This window comes from Caloenas nicobarica, unplaced genomic scaffold (assembly GCF_036013445.1).
Source record: "Caloenas nicobarica isolate bCalNic1 unplaced genomic scaffold, bCalNic1.hap1 Scaffold_96, whole genome shotgun sequence".
Classification (NCBI taxonomy): Eukaryota; Metazoa; Chordata; class Aves; order Columbiformes; family Columbidae; genus Caloenas; species Caloenas nicobarica.
Window position 1 is genome coordinate 1,133,593 of NW_027017725.1, and position 15,967 is coordinate 1,149,559.

Genomic DNA, 15,967 nt, shown 5'->3' on the forward strand with positions numbered 1-15,967 from the left:
ATCCCTTGCAGGCTGGCAAAGGCAAGTCCCAGAGCTGCAGAGAGCAGCAGCAGGAATAGAGGCCAAGCTGTCCGCGGTTCCTGCAGAGGGAGAACCTTGACAAGGAGTTGTGGGACTGACCATGCACAAAAGAGGAGGAAGAAGAAGAAGAAGAACAAGAAGAAGAAGAAGAAGAAGAAGAAGAAGAAGAAGAAAAGAAGAAGAAGAAGAAGAAGAAGAAGAGGAAGAAGAGGAAGAAGAGGAAGAAGAGGTGAGTGGTACCGTGGCATCTCTTCCAAAGCGTGACATGTAGCGATGACGAGCAGACTTTTTGCCTTCCACAACTTGTTTGGCTGCTGTGCTTCTTGGGCAGGGATGCATGAGAAGCGCTCTGGTCCCTGCCAGGTGCTTGTGTTACCTGCAGGGAGAGCTGAGAAGTGGCAGCTGCGGCTGCCAGCATGGTGGAGCATGAGCAGCCGGCTCCCAGGCCAAATGGCCCAAAGAAATGGTGGCAAGGGGCGGTGCTGAGAACTGCAGAGGAAGGCAAAAAACCGCCGGGGACCAGTGCCAATGTGCCCCGGGGGAAAAATTTCCTTGCTGAGCCCAGTGCTGGCCATGGGCTGTTCCCTGAGCATGTGAGCCAGACCTGGCTCCTTGTCCCACAGGCTGCTCATGCTTCCCAGGAGCTGCCCAAGCCCTATCCTCCCTTGAGCTGGAGCTAGGTCGCGGACTTGCCAGAGTGCCCAAGTGCCTCTGAGCTGATAGACCTTGTGGGCAAGAATCCTTGCTGTCCCTGTGTAGGACAGCAGTGGGTGTTCCAAAGCACTGCAAGCCCTTGCAAGCCCTCGACATCCTATCTCTTACGGCTCCTGAGCGTTGCTCTGTAGGAGATGAGGATGGTGAGCTGTGCAGTGCTCCTCAAGAAGGAATTGCCTTGGTCTTGCCACTGCTATCCAGTTGAAAAGGATTTGCATCCATGAGCCGAGCTTGGAAGGTGGCCCTGCCAGCAGATTGTCTTGCAGCGGAGAACCTCCAGCAGCCTCATGCAAGGTTTTCTTCCCTCAGCCCCTGGCCTGTGATTCCAGCAGCTCCTCAAGTGCTTCCTGTCAGATGTGCTGGGGCTGCCCCCGGGCCAGCTCTGGCAGTGGACACGGGAGGCTGCTCCTCTGGATCCTGCGTGGGGCCTGGTGACCACTGCGTTGCCGGGTGCTGGCATTGTGACATGGGGGTGACACAGCCGCATATGTGCAGCCCTTTGGAGGAAGCCTTTGGGGTGCTGGCTCCAAATCAGTCCCTGTAGCTACAAAGTCGGGGAGTAAGCAACCTAATAGAGTCCCTTTTTTGCAAAAAGACAGTGTGGATTTGTTGCCAGAGCAGCCTTACTTCCAGTAGCAATACTGCCTGTAGTATCATGTATGGAGGCCTCAGGGCTCGCTCAGGGCTTGTCACGCAGAACTGCAGGCCTGACAGAGCAGAACTGCTCTCATCTCCTCTCCTCTCCTCTCCTCTCCTCTCCTCTCCTCTCCTCACCTCTCCTCTCCTCTCCTCTCCTCTCCTCTCCTCTCCTCTCCTCTCCTCTCCTCTCATCTTCTCTTCTCTCCTGTCCACCAGTCCAATATCTAAGAGACTGTTTGCCTGAAAGGACAGAGGGGTTTCAGTTCCAAAATCAATTTCAAGGACACATAACACAATGAATTTTATTTTATTTTGTTGTTAATTTATTAATTTTCTTGATTTTATGTTAATTCATGTTATGTTTCTTCGTGTCATTTTTCTTCCCTTTGTGACTCTGTTTCAGAACCCAGGCTCACAAGCATTAGCTCAAGCCCAAGTGTAGCCAGGAGTAGGCTGAGGCATTCTTCAGTTTAGCCTGAGAAAAGATCCCTTGCAGGCTGGCAAAGGCAAGTCCCAGAGCTGCAGAGAGCAGCAGCAGGAATAGAGGCCAAGCTGTCCGCGGTTCCTGCAGAGGGAGAACCTTGACAAGGACTTGTGGGACTGACCATGCACAAAAGAGGAGGAAGACGAAGAAGAAGAAGAAGAAGAAGAGGAAGAAGAGGTGAGTGGTACCGTGCCATCTCTTCCAAAGCGTGACATGTAGCGATGACGAGCAGACTTCTTGCCTTCCACAACTTGTTTGGCTGCTGTGCTTCTTGGGCAGGGATGCATGAGAAGCGCTCTGATCCCTGCCAGGCGCTGGTGTTACCTGCAGGGAGAGCTGAGAAGTGGCAGCTGCAGCTGCCAGCATGGTGGAGCATGAGCAGCCGGCTCCCAGGCCAAATGGCCCAAAGAAATGGTGGCAAGGGGCGGTGCTGAGAAGTGCAGAGGAAGGCAAAAAACGGCCGGGGACCAGTGCCAATGTGCCCCGGGGGAAAAAGTTCCTTGCTGAGCCCAGTGCTGGCCATGGGCTGTTCCCTGAGCATGTGAGCCAGACCTGGCTCCTTGTCCCACAGGCTGCTCATGCTTCCCAGGAGCTGCCCAAGCCCTATCCTCCCTTGAGCTGGAGCTAGGTCGCGGACTTGCCAGAGTGCCCAGCTGCCTCTGAGCTGATAGACCTTGTGGGCAAGAATCCTTGCTGTCCCTGTGTAGGACAGCAGTGGGTGTTCCAAAGCACTGCAAGCCCTTGCAAGCCCTTGCAAGCCCTCGACATCCTATCTCTTACGGCTCCTGAGCGTTGCTCTGTAGGAGATGAGGATGGTGAGCTGTGCAGTGCTCCTCAAGAAAGAATTGCCTTGGTCTTGCCACTGCTATCCAGTTGAAAAGGATTTGCATCCATGAGCCGAGCTTGCAAGGTGGCCCTGCCAGCAGATTGTCTTGCAGCGGAGAACCTCCAGCAGCCTCATGCAAGGTTTTCTTCCCTCAGCCCCTGGCCTGTGATTCCAGCAGCTCCTCAAGTGCTTCCTGTCAGATGTGCTGGGGCTGCCCCCGGGCCAGCTCTGGCAGTGGACACGGGAGGCTGCTCCTCTGGATCCTGCGTGGGGCCTGGTGACCACTGCGTTGCCGGGTGCTGGCATTGTGACATGGGGGTGACACAGCCGCATATGTGCAGCCCTTTGGAAGAAGCCTTTGGGGTGCTGGCTCCAAATCAGTCCCTGTACCTACAAAGTAGGGGAGTAAGCAACCTAATAGAGTCCCTTTTTTGCAAAAAGACAGTGTGGATTTGTTGCCAGTGCAGCCTTACTTCCAGTAGCAATACTGCCTGTAGTATCATGTATGGAGGCCTCAGGGCTCGCTCAGGGCTTGTCACGCAGAACTGCAGGCCTGACAGAGCAGAACTGCGCTCCTCTCCTCTCCTCTCCTCTCCTCTTCTCTCCTGTCCGCCAGTCCAATATCTAAGAGACTGTTTGCCTGAAAGGACAGAGGGGTTTCAGTTCCAAAATCAATTTCAAGGACACATAACACAATGAATTTTATTTTATTTTGTTGTTAATTTATTAATTTTCTTGATTTTATGGTAATTCATGTTATGTTTCTTCGTGTCATTTTTCTTCCCTTTGTGACTCTGTTTCAGAACCCAGGCTCACAAGCATTAGCTCAAGCCCAAGTGTAGCCAGGAGTAGGCTGAGGCATTCTTCAGTTTAGCCTGAGAAAAGATCCCTTGCAGGCTGGCAAAGGCAAGTCCCAGAGCTGCAGAGAGCAGCAGCAGGAATAGAGGCCAAGCTGTCCGCGGTTCCTGCAGAGGGAGAACCTTGACAAGGACTTGTGGGACTGACCATGCACAAAAGAGGAGGAAGACGAAGAAGAAGAAGAAGAAGAAGAAGAAGAGGAAGAAGAGGTGAGTGGTACCGTGGCATCTCTTCCAAAGCGTGATATGTAGCGATGACGAGCAGACTTTTTGCCTTCCACAACTTGTTTGGCTGCTGTGCTTCTTGGGCAGGGATGCATGAGAAGCGCTCTGGTCCCTGCCAGGTGCTTGTGTTACCTGCAGGGAGAGCTGAGAAGTGGCAGCTGCGGCTGCCAGCATGGTGGAGCATGAGCAGCCGGCTCCCAGGCCAAATGGCCCAAAGAAATGGTGGCAAGGGGCGGTGCTGAGAACTGCAGAGGAAGGCAAAAAACCGCCGGGGACCAGTGCCAATGTGCCCCGGGGGAAAAACTTCCTTGCTGAGCCCAGTGCTGGCCATGGGCTGTTCCCTGAGCATGTGAGCCAGACCTGGCTCCTTGTCCCACAGGCTGCTCATGCTTCCCAGGAGCTGCCCAAGCCCTATCCTCCCTTGAGCTGGAGCTAGGTCGCGGACTTGCCAGAGTGCCCAAGTGCCTCTGAGCTGATAGACCTTGTGGGCAAGAATCCTTGCTGTCCCTGTGTAGGACACCAGTGGGTGTTCCAAAGCACTGCAAGCCCTTGCAAGCCCTTGCAAGGCCTCGACATCCTATCTCTTACGGCTCCTGAGCGTTGCTCTGTAGGAGATGAGGATGGTGAGCTGTGCAGTGCTCCTCAAGAAGGAATTGCCTTGGTCTTGCCACTGCTATCCAGTTGAAAAGGATTTGCATCCATGAGCCGAGCTTGGAAGGTGGCCCTGCCAGCAGATTGTCTTGCAGCGGAGAACCTCCAGCAGCCTCATGCAAGGTTTTCTTCCCTCAGCCCCTGGCCTGTGATTCCAGCAGCTCCTCAAGTGCTTCCTGTCAGATGTGCTGGGGCTGCCCCCGGGCCAGCTCTGGCAGTGGACACGGGAGGCTGCTCCTCTGGATCCTGAGTGGGGCCTGGTGACCACTGCGTTGCCGGGTGCTGGCATTGTGACATGGGGGTGACACAGCCGCATATGTGCAGCCCTTTGGAGGAAGCCTTTGGGGTGCTGGCTCCAAATCAGTCCCTTTAGCTACAAAGTCGGGGAGTAAGCAACCTAATAGAGTCCCTTTTTTGCAAAAAGACAGTGTGGATTTGTTGCCAGTGCAGCCTTACTTCCAGTAGCAATACTGCCTGTAGTATCATGTATGGAGGCCTCAGGGCTCGCTCAGGGCTTGTCACGCAGAACTGCAGGCCTGACAGAGCAGAACTGCTGTCCTCTCCTCTCCTCTCCTCTCCTCTTCTCTCCTGTCCGCCAGTCCAATATCTAAGAGACTGTTTGCCTGAAAGGACAGAGGGGTTTCAGTTCCAAAATCAATTTCAAGGACACATAACACAATGAATTTTATTTCATTTTGTTGTTAATTTATTAATTTTCTTGATTTTATGTTAATTCATGTTATGTTTCTTCGTGTCATTTTTCTTCCCTTTGTGACTCTGTTTCAGAACCCAGGCTGACAAGCATTAGCTCAAGCCCAAGTTTAGCCAGGAGTAGGCTGAGGCATTCTTCAGTTTAGCCTGAGAAAAGATCCCTTGCAGGCTGGCAAAGGCAAGTCCCAGAGCTGCAGAGAGCAGCAGCAGGAATAGAGGCCAAGCTGTCCGCGGTTCCTGCAGAGGGAGAACCTTGACAAGGACTTGTGGGACTGACCATGCACAAAAGAGGAGGAAGAAGAAGAAGAAGAACAAGAAGAAGAAGAAGAAGAAGAAGAGGAAGAAGAGGTGAGTGGTACCGTGGCATCTCTTCCAAAGCGTGACATGTAGCGATGACGAGCAGACTTTTTGCCTTCCACAACTTGTTTGGCTGCTGTGCTTCTTGGGCAGGGATGCATGAGAAGCGCTCTGGTCCCTGCCAGGCGCTTGTGTTACCTGCAGGGAGAGCTGAGAAGTGGCAGCTGCGGCTGCCAGCATGGTGGAGCATGAGCAGCCGGCTCCCAGGCCAAATGGCCCAAAGAAATGGTGGCAAGGGGCGGTGCTGAGAAGTGCAGAGGAAGGCAAAAAACGGCCGGGGACCAGTGCCAATGTGCCCCGGGGGAAAAAGTTCCTTGCTGAGCCCAGTGCTGGCCATGGGCTGTTCCCTGAGCATGTGAGCCAGACCTGGCTCCTTGTCCCACAGGCTGCTCATGCTTCCCAGGAGCTGCCCAAGCCCTATCCTCCCTTGAGCTGGAGCTAGGTCGCGGACTTGCCAGAGTGCCCAACTGCCTCTGAGCTGATAGACCTTGTGGGCAAGAATCCTTGCTGTCCCTGTGTAGGACAGCAGTGGGTGTTCCAAAGCACTGCAAGCCCTTGCAAGCCCTTGCAAGGCCTCGACATCCTATCTCTTACGGCTCCTGAGCGTTGCTGTGTAGGAGATGAGGATGGTGAGCTGTGCAGTGCTCCTCAAGAAGGAATTGCCTTGGTCTTGCCACTGCTATCCAGTTGAAAAGGATTTGCATCCATGAGCCGAGCTTGGAAGGTGGCCCTGCCAGCAGATTGTCTTGCAGCGGAGAACCTCCAGCAGCCTCATGCAAGGTTTTCTTCCCTCAGCCCCTGGCCTGTGATTCCAGCAGCTCCTCAAGTGCTTCCTGTCAGATGTGCTGGGGCTGCCCCCGGGCCAGCTCTGGCAGTGGACACGGGAGGCTGCTCCTCTGGATCCTGCGTGGGGCCTGGTGACCACTGCGTTGCCGGGTGCTGGCATTGTGACATGGGGGTGACACAGCCGCATATGTGCAGCCCTTTGGAGGAAGCCTTTGGGGTGCTGGCTCCAAATCAGTCCCTGTACCTACAAAATAGGGGAGTAAGCAACCTAATAGTGTCCCTTTTTTGCAAAAAGACAGTCTGCATTTGTTGCCAGTGCAGCCCTACTTCCAGTAGCAATACTGCCTGTAGTATCATGTATGGAGGCCTCAGGGCTCACTCAGGGCTTGTCACGCAGAACTGCAGGCCTGACAGAGCAGAACTGCTCTCCTCTCCTCTCCTCTCCTCTCCTCTCCTCTGCTCTCCTCTCCTCTCCTCTCCTCTTCTCTCCTGTCCGCCAGTCCAATATCTAAGAGACTGTTTGCCTGAAAGGACAGAGGGGTTTCAGTTCCAAAATCAATTTCAAGGACACATAACACAATGAATTTTATTTTATTTTGTTGTTAATTTATTAATTTCTTGATTTTATGTTAATTCATGTTATGTTTCTTCGTGTCATTTTTTTTCCCTTTGTGACTCTGTTTCAGAACCCAGGCTCACAAGCATTAGCTCAAGCCCAAGTGTAGCCAGGAGTAGGCTGAGGCATTCTTCAGTTTAGCCTGAGAAAATATCCCTTGCAGGCTGGCAAAGGCAAGTCCCAGAGCTGCAGAGAGCAGCAGCAGGAATAGAGGCCAAGCTGTCCGCGGTTCCTGCAGAGGGAGAACCTTGGCAAGGACTTGTGGGACTGACCATGCACAAAAGAGGAGGAAGAAGAAGAAGAAGAAGAAGAAGAAAGAAGAAGAAGAAGAGGAAGAAGAGGAAGAAGAGGTGAGTGGTACCGTGGCATCTCTTCCAAAGCGTGACATGTAGCGATGACAAGCAGACTTTTTGCCTTCCACAACTTGTTTGGCTGCTGTGCTTCTTGGGCAGGGATGCATGAGAAGCGCTCTGGTCCCTGCCAGGCGCTTGTGTTACCTGCAGGGAGAGCTGAGAAGTGGCAGCTGCGGCTGCCAGCATGGTGGAGCATGAGCAGCCGGCTCCCAGGCCAAATGGCCCAAAGAAATGGTGGCAAGGGGCGGTGCTGAGAACTGCAGAGGAAGGCAAAAAACCGCTGGGGACCAGTGCCAATGTGTCCCGGGGGAAAAAGTTCCTTGCTGAGCCCAGTGCTGGCCATGGGCTGTTCCCTGAGCATGTGAGCCAGACCTGGCTCCTTGTCCCACAGGCTGCTCATGCTTCCCAGGAGCTGCCCAAGCCCTATCCTCCCTTGAGCTGGAGCTAGGTCGCGGACTTGCCAGAGTGCCCAACTGCCTCTGAGCTGATAGACCTTGTGGGCAAGAATCCTTGCTGTCCCTGTGTAGGACACCAGTGGGTGTTCCAAAGCACTGCAAGCCCTTGCAAGCCCTTGCAAGCCCTCGACATCCTATCTCTTACGGCTCCTGAACGTTGCTGTGTAGGAGATGAGGATGGTGAGCTCTGCAGTGCTCCTCAAGAAGGAATTGCCTTGGTCTTGCCACTGCTATCCAGTTGAAAAGGATTTGCATCCATGAGCCGAGCTTGGAAGGTGGCCCTGCCAGCAGATTGTCTTGCAGCGGAGAACCTCTAGCAGCCTCATGCAAGGTTTTCTTCCCTCAGCCCCTGGCCTGTGATTCCAGCAGCTCCTCAAGTGCTTCCTGTCAGATGTGCTGGGGCTGCCCCCGGGCCAGCTCTGGCAGTGGACACGGGAGGCTGCTCCTCTGGATCCTGCGTGGGGCCTGGTGACCACTGCGTTGCCGGGTGCTGGCATTGTGACATGGGGGTGACACAGCCGCATATGTGCAGCCCTTTGGAGGAAGCCTTTGGGGTGCTGGCTCCAAATCAGTCCCTGTACCTACAAAATAGGGGAGTAAGCAACCTAATAGAGTCCCTTTTTTGCAAAAAGACAGTGTGGATTTGTTGCCAGTGCAGCCTTACTTCCAGTAGCAATACTGCCTGTAGTATCATGTATGGAGGCCTCAGGGCTCGCTCAGGGCTTGTCACGCAGAACTGCAGGCCTGACAGAGCAGAACTGCTCTCCTCTCCTCTCCTCTCCTCTCCTCTCCTCTCCTCTCCTCTCCTCTCCTCTCCTCTCCTCTCCTCTCCCTCCTCTCCTCTTCTCTTCTCTTCTCTCCTGTCCGCCAGTCCAATATCTAAGAGACTGTTTGCCTGAAAGGACAGAGGGGTTTCAGTTCCAAAATCAATTTCAAGGACACATAACACAATGAATTTTATTTTATTTTGTTGTTAATTTATTAATTTTCTTGATTTTATGTTAATTCATGTTATGTTTCTTCGTGTCATTTTTTTTCCCTTTGTGACTCTGTTTCAGAACCCAGGCTCACAAGCATTAGCTCAAGCCCAAGTGTAGCCAGGAGTAGGCTGAGGCATTCTTCAGTTTAGCCTGAGAAAACATCCCTTGCAGGCTGGCAAAGGCAAGTCCCAGAGCTGCAGAGAGCAGCAGCAGGAATAGAGGCCAAGCTGTCCGCGGTTCCTGCAGAGGGAGAACCTTGACAAGGACTTGTGGGACTGACCATGCACAAAAGAGGAGGAAGAAGAAGAAGAAGAAGAAGAAGAAGAAGAGGAAGAAGAGGTGAGTGGTACCGTGGCATCTCTTCCAAAGCGTGACATGTAGCGATGACGAGCAGACTTTTTGCCTTCCACAACTTGTTTGGCTGCTGTGCTTCTTGGGCAGGGATGCATGAGAAGCGCTCTGGTCCCTGCCAGTCGCTTGTGTTAGCTGCAGGGAGAGCTGAGAAGTGGCAGCTGCGGCTGCCAGCATGGTGGAGCATGAGCAGCCGGCTCCCAGGCCAAATGGCCCAAAGAAATGGTGGCAAGGGGCGGTGCTGAGAACTGCAGAGGAAGGCAAAAAAACCGCCGGGGACCAGTGCCAATATGCCCCGGGGGAAAAAGTTCCTTGCTGAGCCCAGTGCTGGCCATGGGCTGTTCCCTGAGCATGTGAGCCAGACCTGGCTCCTTGTCCCACAGGCTGCTCATGCTTCCCAGGAGCTGCCCAAGCCCTATCCTCCCTTGAGCTGGAGCTAGGTCGCGGACTTGCCAGAGTGCCCAAGTGCCTCTGAGCTGATAGACCTTGTGGGCAAGAATCCTTGCTGTCCCTGTGTAGGACACCAGTGGGTGTTCCAAAGCACTGCAAGCACTTGCAAGCCCTTGCAAGCCCTCGACATCCTATCTCTTACGGCTCCTGAGCGTTGCTCTGTGGGAGATGAGGATGGTGAGCTCTGCAGTGCTCCTCAAGAAGGAATTGCCTTGGTCTTGCCACTGCTATCCAGTTGAAAAGGATTTGCATCCATGAGCCGAGCTTGGAAGGTGGCCCTGCCAGCAGATTGTCTTGCAGCGGAGAACCTCCAGCAGCCTCATGCAAGGTTTTCTTCCCTCAGCCCCTGGCCTGTGATTCCAGCAGCTCCTCAAGTGCTTCCTGTCAGATGTGCTGGGGCTGCCCCCGGGCCAGCTGTGGCAGTGGACACGGGAGGCTGCTCCTCTGGATCCTGCGTGGCGCCTCGTGACCACTGCGTTGCCGGGTGCTGGCATTGTGACATGGGGCTGACACAGCCGCATATGTGCAGCCCTTTGGAGGAAGCCTTTGGGGTGCTGGCTCCAAATCAGTCCCTGTAGCTACAACATAGGGGAGTAAGCAACCTAATAGAGTCCCTTTTTTGCAAAATACAGTGTGGATTTGTTGCCAGTGCAGCCTTCCTTCCAGTAGCAATACTGCCTGTAGTATCATGTATGGAGGCCTCAGGGCTCGCTCAGGGCTTGTCATGCAGAACTGCAGGCCTGACAGAGCAGAACTGCTCTCCTCTCCTCTCCTCTCCTCTCCTCTCCTCTCCTCCCCTCTTCTCTCCTGTCCGCCAGTCCAACATCTAAGAGACTGTTTGCCTGAAAGGACAGAGGGGTTTCAGTTCCAAAATCAATGTCAAGGACACATAACACAATGAATTTTATTTTATTTTGTTGTTAATTTATTAATTTTCTTGATTTTATGTTAATTCATGTTATGTTTCTTCGTGTCATTTTTTTTCCCTTTGTGACTCTGTTTCAGAACCCAGGCTCACAAGCATTAGCTCAAGCCCAAGTGTAGCCAGGAGTAGGCTGATGCATTCTTCAGTTTAGCCTGAGAAAAGATCCCTTGCAGGCTGGCAAAGGCAAGTCCCAGAGCTGCAGAGAGCAGCAGCAGGAATAGAGGCCAAGCTGTCCGCGGTTCCTGCAGAGGGAGAACCTTGACAAGGACTTGTGGGACTGACCATGCACAAAAGAGGAGGAAGAAGAAGAAGAAGAAGAAGAAGAAGAAGAAGAGGAAGAAGAGGAAGAAGAGGTGAGTGGTACCGTGGCATCTCTTCCAAAGCGTGACATGTAGCGATGACGAGCAGACTTTTTGCCTTCCACAACTTGTTTGGCTGCTGTGCTTCTTGGGCAGGCATGCATGAGAAGCGCTCTGGTCCCTGCCAGGCGCTTGTGTTACCTGCAGGGAGAGCTGAGAAGTGGCAGCTGCGGCTGCCAGCATGGTGGAGCATGAGCAGCCGGCTCCCAGGCCAAATGGCCCAAAGAAATGGTGGCAAGGGGCGGTGCTGAGAACTGCAGAGGAAGGCAAAAAACGGCCGGGGACCAGTGCCAATATGCCCCGGGGGAAAAAGTTCCTTGCTGAGCCCAGTGCTGGCCATGGGCTGTTCCCTGAGCATGTGAGCCAGACCTGGCTCCTTGTCCCACAGGCTGCTCATGCTTCCCAGGAGCTGCCCAAGCCCTATCCTCCCTTGAGCTGGAGCTATGTCGCGGACTTGCCAGAGTGCCCAACTGCCTCTGAGCTGATAGACCTTGTGGGCAAGAATCCTTGCTGTCCCTGTGTAGGACACCAGTGAGTGTTCCAAAGCACTGCAAGCCCTTGCAAGGCCTCGACATCCTATCTCTTACGGCTCCTGAGCGTTGCTGTGTAGGAGATGAGGATGGTGAGCTGTGCAGTGCTCCTCAAGAAGGAATTGCCTTGGTCTTGCCACTGCTATCCAGTAGAAAAGGATTTGCATCCATGAGCCGAGCTTGGAAGGTGGCCCTGCCAGCAGATTGTCTTGCAGCGGAGAACCTCCAGCAGCCTCATGCAAGGTTTTCTTCCCTCAGCCCCTGGCCTGTGATTCCAGCAGCTCCTCAAGTGCTTCCTGTCAGATGTGCTGGGGCTGCCCCCGGCCAGCTCTGGCAGTGGACACGGGAAGCTGCTCCTCTGGATCCTGCGTGGGGCCTGGTGACCACTGCGTTGCCGGGTGCTGGCATTGTGACATGGGGGTGACACAGCCGCATATGTGCAGCCCTTTGGAGGAAGCCTTTGGGGTGCTGGCTCCAAATCAGTCCCTGTACCTACAAAATAGGGGAGTAAGCAACCTAATAGAGTCCCTTTTTTGCAAAAAGACAGTGTGGATTTGTTGCCAGAGCAGCCTTACTTCCAGTAGCAATACTGCCTGTAGTATCATGTATGGAGGCCTCAGGGCTCGCTCAGGGCTTGTCACGCAGAACTGCAGGCCTGACAGAGCAGAACTGCTCTCATCTCCTCTCCTCTCCTCTCCTCTCCTCTCCTCTCCTCTCCTCTCCTCTCCTCTCCTCACCTCTCCTCTCCTCTCCTCTCCTCTCCTCTCCTCTCCTCTCCTCTCCTCTCCTCTCCTCTCCTCTCATCTTCTCTTCTCTCCTGTCCACCAGTCCAATATCTAAGAGACTGTTTGCCTGAAAGGACAGAGGGGTTTCAGTTCCAAAATCAATTTCAAGGACACATAACACAATGAATTTTATTTTATTTTGTTGTTAATTTATTAATTTTCTTGATTTTATGTTAATTCATGTTATGTTTCTTCGTGTCATTTTTCTTCCCTTTGTGACTCTGTTTCAGAACCCAGGCTCACAAGCATTAGCTCAAGCCCAAGTGTAGCCAGGAGTAGGCTGAGGCATTCTTCAGTTTAGCCTGAGAAAAGATCCCTTGCAGGCTGGCAAAGGCAAGTCCCAGAGCTCCAGAGAGCAGCAGCAGGAATAGAGGCCAAGCTGTCCGCGGTTCCTGCAGAGGGAGAACCTTGACAAGGACTTGTGGGACTGACCATGCACAAAAGAGGAGGAAGACGAAGAAGAAGAAGAAGAAGAAGAGGAAGAAGAGGTGAGTGGTACCGTGCCATCTCTTCCAAAGCGTGACATGTAGCGATGACGAGCAGACTTCTTGCCTTCCACAACTTGTTTGGCTGCTGTGCTTCTTGGGCAGGGATGCATGAGAAGCGCTCTGATCCCTGCCAGGCGCTGGTGTTACCTGCAGGGAGAGCTGAGAAGTGGCAGCTGCAGCTGCCAGCATGGTGGAGCATGAGCAGCCGGCTCCCAGGCCAAATGGCCCAAAGAAATGGTGGCAAGGGGCCGTGCTGAGAAGTGCAGAGGAAGGCAAAAAACGGCCGGGGACCAGTGCCAATGTGCCCCGGGGGAAAAAGTTCCTTGCTGAGCCCAGTGCTGGCCATGGGCTGTTCCCTGAGCATGTGAGCCAGACCTGGCTCCTTGTCCCACAGGCTGCTCATGCTTCCCAGGAGCTGCCCAAGCCCTATCCTCCCTTGAGCTGGAGCTAGGTCGCGGACTTGCCAGAGTGCCCAGCTGCCTCTGAGCTGATAGACCTTGTGGGCAAGAATCCTTGCTGTCCCTGTGTAGGACAGCAGTGGGTGTTCCAAAGCACTGCAAGCCCTTGCAAGCCCTTGCAAGCCCTCGACATCCTATCTCTTACGGCTCCTGAGCGTTGCTCTGTAGGAGATGAGGATGGTGAGCTGTGCAGTGCTCCTCAAGAAAGAATTGCCTTGGTCTTGCCACTGCTATCCAGTTGAAAAGGATTTGCATCCATGAGCCGAGCTTGCAAGGTGGCCCTGCCAGCAGATTGTCTTGCAGCGGAGAACCTCCAGCAGCCTCATGCAAGGTTTTCTTCCCTCAGCCCCTGGCCTGTGATTCCAGCAGCTCCTCAAGTGCTTCCTGTCAGATGTGCTGGGGCTGCCCCCGGGCCAGCTCTGGCAGTGGACACGGGAGGCTGCTCCTCTGGATCCTGCGTGGGGCCTGGTGACCACTGCGTTGCCGGGTGCTGGCATTGTGACATGGGGGTGACACAGCCGCATATGTGCAGCCCTTTGGAAGAAGCCTTTGGGGTGCTGGCTCCAAATCAGTCCCTGTACCTACAAAGTAGGGGAGTAAGCAACCTAATAGAGTCCCTTTTTTGCAAAAAGACAGTGTGGATTTGTTGCCAGTGCAGCCTTACTTCCAGTAGCAATACTGCCTGTAGTATCATGTATGGAGGCCTCAGGGCTCGCTCAGGGCTTGTCACGCAGAACTGCAGGCCTGACAGAGCAGAACTGCTGTCCTCTCCTCTCCTCTCCTCTCCTCTTCTCTCCTGTCCGCCAGTCCAATATCTAAGAGACTGTTTGCCTGAAAGGACAGAGGGGTTTCAGTTCCAAAATCAATTTCAAGGACACATAACACAATGAATTTTATTTTATTTTGTTGTTAATTTATTAATTTTCTTGATTTTATGGTAATTCATGTTATGTTTCTTCGTGTCATTTTTCTTCCCTTTGTGACTCTGTTTCAGAACCCAGGCTCACAAGCATTAGCTCAAGCCCAAGTGTAGCCAGGAGTAGGCTGAGGCATTCTTCAGTTTAGCCTGAGAAAAGATCCCTTGCAGGCTGGCAAAGGCAAGTCCCAGAGCTGCAGAGAGCAGCAGCAGGAATAGAGGCCAAGCTGTCCGCGGTTCCTGCAGAGGGAGAACCTTGACAAGGACTTGTGGGACTGACCATGCACAAAAGAGGAGGAAGACGAAGAAGAAGAAGAAGAAGAAGAAGAAGAGGAAGAAGAGGTGAGTGGTACCGTGGCATCTCTTCCAAAGCGTGATATGTAGCGATGACGAGCAGACTTTTTGCCTTCCACAACTTGTTTGGCTGCTGTGCTTCTTGGGCAGGGATGCATGAGAAGCGCTCTGGTCCCTGCCAGGTGCTTGTGTTACCTGCAGGGAGAGCTGAGAAGTGGCAGCTGCGGCTGCCAGCATGGTGGAGCATGAGCAGCCGGCTCCCAGGCCAAATGGCCCAAAGAAATGGTGGCAAGGGGCGGTGCTGAGAACTGCAGAGGAAGGCAAAAAACCGCCGGGGACCAGTGCCAATGTGCCCCGGGGGAAAAACTTCCTTGCTGAGCCCAGTGCTGGCCATGGGCTGTTCCCTGAGCATGTGAGCCAGACCTGGCTCCTTGTCCCACAGGCTGCTCATGCTTCCCAGGAGCTGCCCAAGCCCTATCCTCCCTTGAGCTGGAGCTACGTCGCGGACTTGCCAGAGTGCCCAAGTGCCTCTGAGCTGATAGACCTTGTGGGCAAGAATCCTTGCTGTCCCTGTGTAGGACACCAGTGGGTGTTCCAAAGCACTGCAAGCCCTTGCAAGCCCTTGCAAGGCCTCGACATCCTATCTCTTACGGCTCCTGAGCGTTGCTGTGTAGGAGATGAGGATGGTGAGCTGTGCAGTGCTCCTCAAGAAGGAATTGCCTTGGTCTTGCCACTGCTATCCAGTTGAAAAGGATTTGCATCCATGAGCCGAGCTTGGAAGGTGGCCCTGCCAGCAGATTGTCTTGCAGCGGAGAACCTCCAGCAGCCTCATGCAAGGTTTTCTTCCCTCAGCCCCTGGCCTGTGATTCCAGCAGCTCCTCAAGTGCTTCCTGTCAGATGTGCTGGGGCTGCCCCCGGGCCAGCTCTGGCAGTGGACACGGGAGGCTGCTCCTCTGGATCCTGAGTGGGGCCTGGTGACCACTGCGTTGCCGGGTGCTGGCATTGTGACATGGGGGTGACACAGCCGCATATGTGCAGCCCTTTGGAGGAAGCCTTTGGGGTGCTGGCTCCAAATCAGTCCCTGTAGCTACAAAGTCGGGGAGTAAGCAACCTAATAGAGTCCCTTTTTTGCAAAAAGACAGTGTGGATTTGTTGCCAGTGCAGCCTTACTTCCAGTAGCAATACTGCCTGTAGTATCATGTATGGAGGCCTCAGGGCTCGCTCAGGGCTTGTCACGCAGAACTGCAGGCCTGACAGAGCAGAACTGCTGTCCTCTCCTCTCCTCTCCTCTCCTCTTCTCTCCTGTCCGCCAGTCCAATATCTAAGAGACTGTTTGCCTGAAAGGACAGAGGGGTTTCAGTTCCAAAATCAATTTCAAGGACACATAACACAATGAATTTTATTTCATTTTGTTGTTAATTTATTAATTTTCTTGATTTTATGTTAATTCATGTTATGTTTCTTCGTGTCATTTTTCTTCCCTTTGTGACTCTGTTTCAGAACCCAGGCTGACAAGCATTAGCTCAAGCCCAAGTTTAGCCAGGAGTAGGCTGAGGCATTCTTCAGTTTAGCCTGAGAAAAGATCCCTTGCAGGCTGGCAAAGGCAAGTCCCAGAGCTGCAGAGAGCAGCAGCAGGAATAGAGGCCAAGCTGTCCGCGGTTCCTGCAGAGGGAGAACCTTGACAAGGACTTGTGGGACTGACCATGCACAAAAGAGGAGGAAGAAGAAGAAGAAGA